The sequence below is a fragment of the Pongo pygmaeus genome, chromosome 10 (genome assembly GCF_028885625.2).
Source record: "Pongo pygmaeus isolate AG05252 chromosome 10, NHGRI_mPonPyg2-v2.0_pri, whole genome shotgun sequence".
Taxonomy (NCBI): Eukaryota; Metazoa; Chordata; class Mammalia; order Primates; family Hominidae; genus Pongo; species Pongo pygmaeus.
This window is the reverse complement of record NC_072383.2, coordinates 75,185,565-75,197,037: the sequence shown is the minus strand read 5'-3', so window position 1 is coordinate 75,197,037 and position 11,473 is coordinate 75,185,565. Positions and strand designations below refer to the sequence as shown.

The following is an 11,473-nucleotide window of genomic DNA, read 5'->3' as shown; positions in this document are numbered from 1 at the left end:
CAGCAACAAGCTGGACCCCAGAAGAGGGCAGTGCCCTACATCCCCCAGCCTCCAACGGCCAGCCCATTTACATTTGAGTGGGTGCCCCTTCATCTCTCTGGGATCAGGGTTTACTTCTATACAATCAGTGGGTTGAACTAAGTAACCTTGTTCTAACACCATATGATCCTAAAAGCCTGTCTTTCACAATTATACCACCAATTAGTGAATTTTCAGATTGTTCTTCCCATGTTGTCCACTCCTCTTCAGTATTTAGCCATTATACTGGCTGTCCCTACTTTTAGCCTAAATGTACTGCCTGGTAAAAATAAATTAGTCAAAGTTGCCCTATGGTTTGATTAAAGATAAATCTACAGTTTACTTTTGGTTTTTAATTAAGTTTACAGTTTACTCTGCTTACCACAAGGGAGCATCTTCCATCAGTAAGAGGAAGACCTAACAAAACAGGTAAGAACCAAAGCAAGGATGTCCTTCAGGTAAAATGACCCACCCAGCAAGAAGAAGAGCAGTGGCTCATCTCTTCTTTTATTATTATTTTTAAATTTTTATTTTAGGTTTGATCTCTTTAATAAAGAAGAAAAAGGAATAGCTTTAAATGTTTCACCTGTTTGGTGATCTATTTACAAATTTTACATTTTAAGATATTAAAGAATAATAATAGATAACTCTAAGTGGATATCATGAACTTTATGATGTCCTATTTTCTTTTTTGATAAAAGAGTAGTACCTATTTTCAACCCCACTGAGATGCTATGAGAACATTTTTTCAGCTTCTGTGCTATCCTGCTGTTCTATTCACTCTGCTGCAGTAACCAACAGACCTCCCTCATTGAAGCCATTTTTCAAACACACAAAAAAGCTAGATGTCAGCTTATTTTACCTTCATATCTAAAGTTTACCAAAATAGAAAATCATGATCAATACCTGTGTTAAGAAACAAATGTAAATTTTTGAACTGCATACATAGGGTTATCCTCTTCTAAACTCTAGAAACCATGAATCTAAATCCCTCTTCTGCAAAGCCCTATATTTAAAGGCTTTGTATTGACACCTAGTAGATGATATTAATGTATAAAAACAAGATTTGGTGTTTCTAACTGAACAGAAAATAAGAAGCCAGCTCTCCCGAGAACAATGAATTGGACAAATACCCATTATGTCATTCAACCAGGGCAAGAAATGTAGTAAAGGAGAAATGTAAATCAGTTGCTCAGACAGTCATAGTCACACCATGACTGTTATGCTTAGCCTATAATAAGGACGAAAAATGAGATCACCATTCCATTTGTCTTCAAAAATTTTTTCTTCTCCCTTGAACATATAATATTCTGATGACTTTACTGCACAAAAAAAAACAATGCATGCTTTTTTATCCTCACTCAATAATGTGCTCAGAGAGGGTGTGCAATTAGAGACAGACAGGCAGCAATAAGTAGTAATAAGGGGAGTGAGCTTTTATTCATTCAAGATGTTAAAGAAAAGATTGACTAGGTTTTAAGACTATGTTGACTTGGAAATTTTTTTTCAATGATGCAGGAATCTATTTAAAGTAGTGGAGTACATCTGAGAATTTTCTATTGTAACTGTACCAAGAAGTGATTGCACAAAACAAGTTCCACTTTTGTATATAAGAAGAGATATCTTTTACTGAGATATCTTGAGAAGACGCTTTATGTTCTGCATGTCTAAGCAGTGCAGGTATTAGGTGGCGTGATTCATGAGTATAACATTATCTTGAATAAAGCTTCACTGTTCTGTATTCCACTTATGCCTTCCCTAGAAGAGACAATAGAATGCCCAATAAAGCTTGAATCAATAGAGTAAAGCAAATTAGCACTGGCAAAATGCCTGCTTGTCATTGTTTCAGAAGTAGATTTAAAGCTTTAGGATACTTACTGTGTCTACATTTTGATAAACTCCATTCACAATCATATATTTTACTAGTTTGGGCCAGCTCCAGTGTTATCTTTAAGCTTCAAGAATAGAATTTGAATTGCACTATTCAACATAAGAAATAAGTATATAAGAACATCAGTATCTAGATCCTTTTGTGGTTCATAAGCTTGATGATTGGGTTTCCACATTTTTGTGAGATGGGCCTCCCTCAAACCTTGTTATAATGTCAGCACATTACCCTTGATGTGTGAAAAGAAAAAAGAATGTAAGTATCTACTCTGAGTATAAATAAAGTATATTTTGTTATACATCACTGGCATAATATAGGATATAAGAATAGAGTCTATAACTTTACTCAGGAACAAAATTTTATATATCATATATAAAAGGTATACAAATTAAAACTATCCTATGAATTCTTTGGTTTAAAAATTTCTAAATGTAAAAGTGAATGATTTAATAATATCAAATATAGATAAGAGATAATAATTTAAAAGTTCTTAGAGAGCGGGTTCAAAACTAAAGTTATATAATTATAAAAAGAAGCTAGAGAATGAGTTCACAGTCTTCAGTTCTTTGATTGGATTTAAAACATATAAGTCAAATACTTAGCTTTCAATCTTATTTTAAACACAAAATATGGGGAAATATTTAAACTTACAAAATTTCCTGTACTGGCTATGTAATACTTTTATCTCTTCACATTTTCAAGTATTCATTGAAAATGAATCCTTATTATATGCTAGAACCTGATAGAAGTTTTAAAAATGCTAATTAAATAACAATTTCCATTATCTCTCTCTATATATTTTTATATATTATACACATATATATATACAAACACACATGCTTATATGCCTGTCTATTCATCAAAATATAAACCATATATTGATCTAATTAGCCAGCTGGGGAAGTAAGCATGATAATAGTGTCTGGCTTTGCACTTTCCCTACCTAGGAGAAAAAGCTTTGGAGCTGCAGTCTCCCAGGGGGAGACGCTGTCGCTTATGCCTTTCTGGGAGGGATTAAGAAAGCCAGAGCAGCTGGGACCCATTTTCAAATAAAAAACCAGCATGACAGGCTTTATATGAATGACTAAAACTCTAAGTTCAGATAAGCTGGAAGAGCCTAAGAAGGGGATGCCTTAGTCTTGGTGTTAAACCAAAGAAAATTGATTAGATCACAAAATGGGTAGGTTTGACTTCTGATTCTGTAAGCCTAGGAAAATAAAAAACAAAAATCTGCATCATTATTTATCAGTCCTCTTGCATATCATAGTCAGAAGATGATAAGGGTTAAAGGTTATATAAGACATGCCACAAGCTGAAATAATCAAGACTGTGGTTTGTATTAAAATTTTTTACTTTCCAAAATTTTAGGCAATTTTGATAAATTCCATTCTTGACATTTAAAAGATCCATAGCTTTTTTTCCTAAGACAAGACAGTATTTGCCACTTTCTGCTCCTTTATCACCTCTTAATAGAAATGCCCTTTCATTACATAAGCATAAAAGGGCATTTCTTGAGCATCTTTATACACAAGTAGAATTTATTGTCAACTTAGAAGAGGCTCTAACATTTGTTCTTAGATATCAAAGTATGTTGGCCCATTGTTTAAATCTGAATTTCAGTCAGATGAGATTGTTAGAGTCCTAGGAGCTTAGAGTGGAGTCAAATTAAAATGAAAATTTTAAAAAATTCTATTCTACTTTCCATATCCCTTTAAAGAATATCAAATTATTGTAGTGACAATTATTAAGTTTCTACACATGTGCAAACATAGCACCTATAAAATAGCACTTTGGTGTTTATGAAGTGTCAATTTCTAAGACAAATATAGAAACCCAGCAATTACCACAAGTACTCTTCACCATTTCATTGCAGAAGTGTACAGAATTAGTGAAAATAAAGGAAAACAGTATACTGCTTAATAATTGACAACCAGAAATGTTTACTTGTTAATGCTTTGCTGATTCTAGCCAAATGCAGAGTATTACTCAGCTGGGCTCCAGATTCACATGGCAGGAATACCACAGAGCCACAGGAATCATTTAACTGCCACAACTTCAGATTCTGAATAAAAGTCATTTCTAAATCCTACATTTTTACTTTACTTAAAAAGCGCATTATTCCCATGTTGTTCTTTGATGATAATAACATGGAATTTTCTCATATTCTCTAAATTTTTCTTCACCTAGAAAACCAAAGAAGCTTTCTCATTTGTAGAAGGAAGTGGGAATTATGGTGTTGGAGGTTCTAGAAAGCCCACTGTCTTATTCTTTTCCCTACGAATTCCAATGAGTTGAAAAATCAACAAAGGAAACCAGATAGGGATCAAAATAAACCATCAAATGTATTTAGCCCTCTCTGGTATTAGCTGTATTTAAGCAGTAGTAAAGCTCCCCAGTACTAGACCTTGGGGCCTATCTTGGGAAAATCTGAATCTGCAAAGATCTCTTACTCAACCAACTGTGTGGAGCATCATGGACTGTATAACAGCCCCTGTGAAATGCCAGAGAGAGACTGCGTGGTACCTCTACCTATTGTTAAATCATGAGCCAGTGAATAACTTCCTGACCCTATCTCACCATTAAATTATGTCATTCTCCCTCATGTAGAGGGAGTTCAGTGAAGGGTACAGAAAAAATCAAAATGTTTTCCCCCAAATACTGCCCTCCTTTCAGAGTTTAAGACACAATCCCACTCAAGAAAAAAATCAAAGAAAAGTCGACTAACATTTCCCCGAGAAACAAATTTTGTCAAAATTTATTTTGTGTTTATATTACTCTTATGTTCTTTTCTTAAAAAAATTAAAATTCTATTGTTTTGTCACAGTACTTTCCAAATTAATAGGTTATACAAAATCACTTGGCCAGTTTCTCTCATTCCCAATGAAAGCCACTAATAGTTACGATGATAGAATTAGCCATCTATTCTATTGACTTGATGAAAAGTCAACATAGGATGTGCAAATTTTATCAAGTGTATCACCACACATGGGCAACTGAATATTTGTCTAATGAGAATTTTTGTTTGTTTAAGGAACTGAAATGATCCTGAGAAATACTGGCCCATGTAATAATACTAAGGAAGCTGTCTTATAAGGTTACTTTACGCATGTATTCACCCAACCCATACCAGGGAGTGTTAAAAGTACTAGGGCAACAGGCAAGGCCCTGTTCTCATAGACTTTCATTCTGGAAGACAGTTACAGTCAATGAGTAAAAGAAATACAAAAGCAAGATCATTTTATATAGTGACAAATAGACACTAAAACTACTCCATGTGATAGTTACTTGAAATCACCAATTGAAGACTGCAGAAGGGAGGACTTTGGGTTAAGTGGTCAAGAAAATCCTTAAGAGAAACCGTTGGAGCTGAGACCTTAGTAAGTGAATTCCGTATCATTTCAGGATACAAAATTAACCTACAAAAATCAGTACCATTCCTACACACCAGTAATGATCAAGTTGAGAACCAAATCAAGATATAGTTAACCAAGAAGGCAAAAGAGCTCTACATGGAAAACTACAAAACACTGATGAAAGAAATTGTAGATGACACGAACAAATGAAAAACATCACAGGCACATGCTCATGGATCAGAAGGATCAATATCATTAAAATGACCCTAATACCCAAAGCAATCTATAGATTCAATGCAATCCTTATGAAAACACCAATATCATTTTTCACAGAATTAGAAAAAAAAATTCTTAAATTCATATGGAACAAAAAAAGAGCCCCAATAGCCAAAGCAATCCTACATGAAAAGAACAAAGCTGCAGATGTCACATTACTTGACCTCAAATTATACTATAAGGCTATAACAAGCTTGTTCAACCCATGGCCCACAGGCTGCATGCAGCCCAGGATGGCTTTGAATGCAGCCCAAAACAAATTCGTAAACTTTCTTAAAACATTATGAGATTTTTTTGTGTGATTTTTTGTTAGCTCATCAATTATCATTAGTGTATTTTATGTGTGGCCCAAGACAATTCTTATTCTTCCAATGTGGTCCAGGGAAGACAAAAGATTGGACATCTCTGGATAGTAACCAAAACAGCATGGTACTGGAATAAAATAGACACATAGAATAAAGAACCCAGAAACAAAGTCACACATTTAAAGTCCACGGATATTTGAGAAAGTCAACAAAAACATACACTGGGGAAAGGATACCCTTTTCAATAAATGGTACTGGGAAAATTGGATTGCCGTATGCAGAAGAATGAAATGGGACCCCTGTCTCCCACCATATACAAAAATCAACTCAAAATGGGTTGAAGACTTAAAAGTAAGACCTAAAGCTATAAAAAATACTATGAAATCCTAGGGGAAATTCTTGTGGACACTGGTCTAGACAAAGAATTCATGACTAAAACCTCAAAAGCAAAAGCAACAAAAACAAAAATAGACAAATGGGACTTTATTAAACTAAAATGCTCTGCATAGCAAAAGAAATAACCAACAGTGAACAGACAACCTGCAGAATGGGAAAGTACACATCCAACAGGGGACTGATATCCAGAATTTACAAGGAGTTCAACAACTCAACAACAACAAAAAACAAATAGCCCCATTAAAAAGTGAGGAAAGGACATGAATAGATATTTTTCAAAAGAAGATATACAAATGGCCAAGAAGCATATTTTAAAAATGCTCAATATTATTAATCATCAGAGAAATACAAATTAAAACTACAATGAGATATCATCTTACCCTAGCCAGAATGGCTATTATTTAAATTCGAAACACAACAGATCTTGGTGAATGGGCACGGAAAAAAGGATGCTTATGCACTTTTAGTGTGAATGTAAATTAGTATAGCCCCCATGAAAAACGGTATATAGCGTTCTCAAATAACCAAAAATAGAACTATCATTCGATCCAGCAATCCCACTACTGATATCTACTCAAAGGAAAAGAAAAAAAAATGCTATCATAAAGATACCTGCATTCATATGTTTGTCACAGCACTATTCACAATAGCAAAGATACGTAATCAATCTAAGTGCCTATCAATGAATGATTGGATTTTTTAAATTATATATTTTATATATGTGGGTGTGTGTATTTATATAATATATAATGGATATATATATTATATATATAATGAAATACTATTCAGCCATTTAAAAATGAAATCATGTCTTTTGCAACAACATGAAAGGAACTAGAGACCATTATTTTAAGTGAAACAACTCAGGAACAGAAAATGAAATACCACATGTAGTCACTTATAAGTGAGAGCTAAGTCATGTGTATACATGGACAAAAAGTGTGGAATAAACAGACATTGCAGATTTGGAAGAATAAAAGGGTGGGAGGGAGGTGAGACCTGAGAAATTACTTAATAGGTACAATTTATACTTTTTGAGTGATAGACCCTATCTCACCATTAAATTATGCTATTGATGTTACACTAAAAGCCCAGACTTTATCACTATGCAATATATCCATGGAACAAAATTGCATTTGTACCCCTTAGATTTATAGGAATAAAAAAAGAACAGAACAAAAGAATTTAAAAAAGAATAAGGAGCCAGCCAAGCCTGAAAGGGAAAGCATTAAGTCATAAGACTATGCAAAAGCCTTGAAATCAGAAACTACAGTTTCAGTTTTCATGGAATCTAGCTTGTCTTAGTCCAAGAAAATCACTCTATAGGATGTTACCATACAACTAAACAGCTTACTTCTTTGTAAATAACACATGGTAAACCAGTGGGAAATGGCATACAACTAATGATGGATCCTGCGGTATTGATCCATGATGAGGGATGAATGAATGAACATATACCCAGTGCCTACTAAATGCCTTGCACTGATAGAGGTTCTTTATATTCTACTCACTTTGAACAAATGCATCCATTATTTATTTAACAAATTTGTATTGAGCTCCTCTACGTACCTGGTATGGTACTTGGCATTAAATTCAATTATGACTCCATTCAGTACTTCTTGCAGGGTGCGTATGCTCAATTAAGGGTGCACATGCTCAATTAAGACAAACATGCTATTGTGATATAGCTTGATCAGTGTCATCAAATGAGTGAAACTCAGGTGCCGTAGGTGCACGTAGAGTTGCTACTTGGGAAAAGGGGTCAAGAAAAGCTTCCTAGATGAAGTGACACTTAAATGAGGCTTTATAGGTGTGTAGGAAATAGCCAGGCCACATTACCTAGAGAGGAAAGAGTTTCAGGGAATTACAAGTTCTTCTCCATGACTGAAACTACAGAAGTTGAGGAAACTCTCAAGAGATTAAGTCTGCAGGATCATCAGTGGCAGATCAGACACAGCCTTTATGGTGAGTTAAAGAATTTGGACTTTATATGGAGGTAAGGGGAAAACCACTTTAAGCATGGAATGACATAACAGTTTTGTGGGTTTAAAAAAAAAATCTCTGTAACTTCAATGTAGAGATTCCAAAGTGGGGAGGAGAAAAGCAGGTTGAAAACAAAGTGAACGTAATCTATTCAAATAGTCTTCTGTGAAAACTTGAAAGCCACCATTGAGCTAGATTTCTGCCCAAATCACACAGTGCATTGCTTTAAGTGAGCTTAAACCTTACTCATAAACTTCACTCACATTTTTAATACTCACATGAATTTAATCACATAAAGTTATATTGTATAACTTACTTCATGTATTTTGAAATACAAGTTTTTCACTGAGCCAGCATTGCGTATATTGCTTAGCTCAGGAAAATACGTCAATCTTTATGCCCCTCAAAACTGCCATTAACACGCATGGCATCAGATTTTTTCTAGGTGATGTAAAATTAAATTATGATTCTTTGCAATGTATTCTAATCAGCTATTCCATTAACTGTTTTCAAATGGTAATCAACTCGGCTCCAAATGAACAGTTACATATTCAGCTTGCTCCATGAATTCTATGAATGCATTTACCGTTACAAGTTATAATTATATTACTTTCAGAAGTCATTTACAGCAATTGAACAAACTACGAAAAATTCTAAGATTCTTATGTGACAGAGCAATTAAACAATATGAACTGCAAGGCTCTACTTTATATTATAAAATTTAGTTATGATGTTATATTTTCAGAGAAATGATTTTTTGGAGCAAATAAGTATTGTTCAGTTAAGGCTTTATAACTTTAAATCACAGACCACCAAGTAAAATTATTAGACAATATACTATGTTGTGTTACATATGAAATTAAATATATACCTAACAGAGAGGAATCCTCTCCTTTTTACTGGAGTGGTAGGAGGTAATCTCTGCATCAAAAAGATTGTCTGGGAAAAAGTAACTAATATCTCAGAGGACTTGCTATATGCCACTCCCTGTGCTAAGGACTTTACATATTTTGACCTATGTCATCAATTTAATCCTGAATATGTGATAGAAGAACCTATATTACTCTAAGCAGAATTCTTTAATTTCTAGTAGTTAGCTCACTTACAAAACAGGCTACAGTGTTAAGTATTCATTGTATAACACACTACTCCCAAAATTTAGGAGCTTAAAATAACAACAAACATGTATTATCTCTCATGGTTCTGTGTGTTAACTAGACATTTTGGCTTCTGTGCTGATGACTGGGGCAACGAGCTAGCGGGAAGGTCTACAGTGCTGTCACTTACATAGTAGGCACTAGTGTTGGCTGCTGGTAGGGAGCTCAGTTGGGTGTGTTGGCCAGAGGACTTGGTTCTGCTCTATAGAGGCCACTGTATATTGTTAATTAAATTCTCACAGCACAGCAATTTGGTTCCAAGAAAGAGCACTGTAATAGTGAGTATTTCAACAGTATTAACCCAACACGCAAACACTTACTGTGGTAAGCAGAATAAAATAAAATAAAGGCCCCCCCCGAAGACATCTATGCTCTAAAACTTCCAAACATGTGAATATGTTACCTTAAATAGCAAAAGGCACTTTGCAGTGTGATTAAGTTAAGGAGAGATGGGGAGAGTGTCTGGGATTATCCAGGTGGACCCAATAATGCAATCAAAAAAATATTTTATAAGAGGAGGTAGGAGTAAGACATTTGTCCACATTATGCTGCTGATTTTGAAAATGAAAGTGGAAGGGCACAAGCCAAGGAATACAGGCATTCTCTAGAGGCTGAACAAGACAATGAAATTCTCCCCTACAGCCTCCAGAAAGAATGCAGCCCTGCTGACACCTTGATTTTAGCCCAATGACACTTCTGATCTACAGAACTATAAAATAATGCTTTTGTTTTGTTTTGAGCCAGTAAGTTTGTGTAATTTGTTAAAACAGAAATAGGAAACTAACACATTTGTCAAGTCTTGGTTTTTATCCCATTTGTTAATATTGTTAATATCCCATTTGTTAATATTGCATGGCTAAAGCCTAGAGTCATTGAACTGAATTCACGAAGCCATGGTTTATCATAATAGTCTAGAGCAAAGTAGTAATGCAATATAAGCATCATTTCCCTCAAAATATTTCCCATGTTTTAGTTTTCTACTGCTACTGTAACAAAATACCCAAATTTAGTGACTTAAAACAACACAAATTTATTATCACAGTTTCTGTAGGGTATCCATCTAAAATGAGTACTAGCAGGCTAAAATCAAGATGTTGGCAGGGCTACATTCTTTACTGGGGGCACTGAGGGAAAATTTAATCCAAGCTAATTCATGTTGTTGGCTGAATTCAGTTCTGTGGGGATGTAAGACTGAGGTCCTTGTTTCCTTGTGGGCCGTCAATCAGTGGCCATCATTAGCTCTGGAAGCTTCTCTCCATCCTCGCATGTGACCCCTTAGATCTCAAAATCAGAAAGAGGGCATCAAATACTTGTCACTCTCTGAATTCTCTGACCCTTCTTTCCACTACATCTTCCTCCATCTGGAGAACACTCTCTGCTTTTAAAAATTATGTGATTAAATTGAGTCCCCCCCGGATAATCTCTCCATTTTAATACCACACCTTAATTACCTCTGCAAAACTCCTTTTGCCATGTAATGTAACATATTCATAAGTTGCAGGGATTTGGCACAGACATCCTTGGGGAACATTATTCTGCCTTCCATAGTTTTCCAAAACCAGAATCTTCATGCCAATCAGAGGTTTAAAGTACAGCACCAATCCGTTCTGTACCCTGCCTATGAACAAATCCTCAAAGGCACAATTAGCACAGATAAACTCATCATCATTCTGCTGTTCACTGACTCCATCAGCATCTCCAGAAGACAGTTTATTTGAGATGTTACTCCTCCAAAATTAGTAACAGTTGGCTATTTCATAACCACCTCTGCTCTGTTGTTAAAGGGCAAGGGTTTTCAAAAGAGCAACAATGCTGTTTTTGCAATAAACACACAAATTGCCTTTCTTGACTATGAAGGACAACAACAGGAAGATTAATTGATTGAAAATGATCTCGTGACATATTATGGTGGACAATATGCCTGCAGTGATGAGTGCATCTTCACATCCCTCTTTACTCTCCAAAGATTTGGGAGTTTTTGTTCAACATTCTGAATCTCCTGGTATCCTCTTCATTGGAAAATGCAATGTAATTAGAGCATTTGGAGTGAATTGTGATTATCCTATGTTACAAACACGAGAAGTGTTTCTTATAGAT

At 34.9% G+C, this 11,473-nt stretch overlaps 1 long non-coding RNA gene and 1 other non-coding gene across 2 annotated transcripts in view; one reads left to right on the top strand and one right to left on the bottom strand.

Moving 5' to 3' along the window:
* Positions 1–1,430: 1,430 nt before the first annotated feature.
* LOC129009805 (uncharacterized) overlaps positions 1,431–11,473 on the bottom strand; it is a 52,260-nt gene continuing 42,217 nt past the window's right edge. Inside the window, exon 3 of the long non-coding RNA XR_008492848.1 lies at positions 1,431–1,776. This is a non-coding gene — a long non-coding RNA (uncharacterized LOC129009805). The remainder of the gene's footprint in view (positions 1,777–11,473) is intronic.
* Positions 2,043–2,142, top strand: LOC129011096 (small nucleolar RNA U13). The gene has a single exon (XR_008493221.1). It is a non-coding gene; the product is annotated as a small nucleolar RNA U13 (small nucleolar RNA).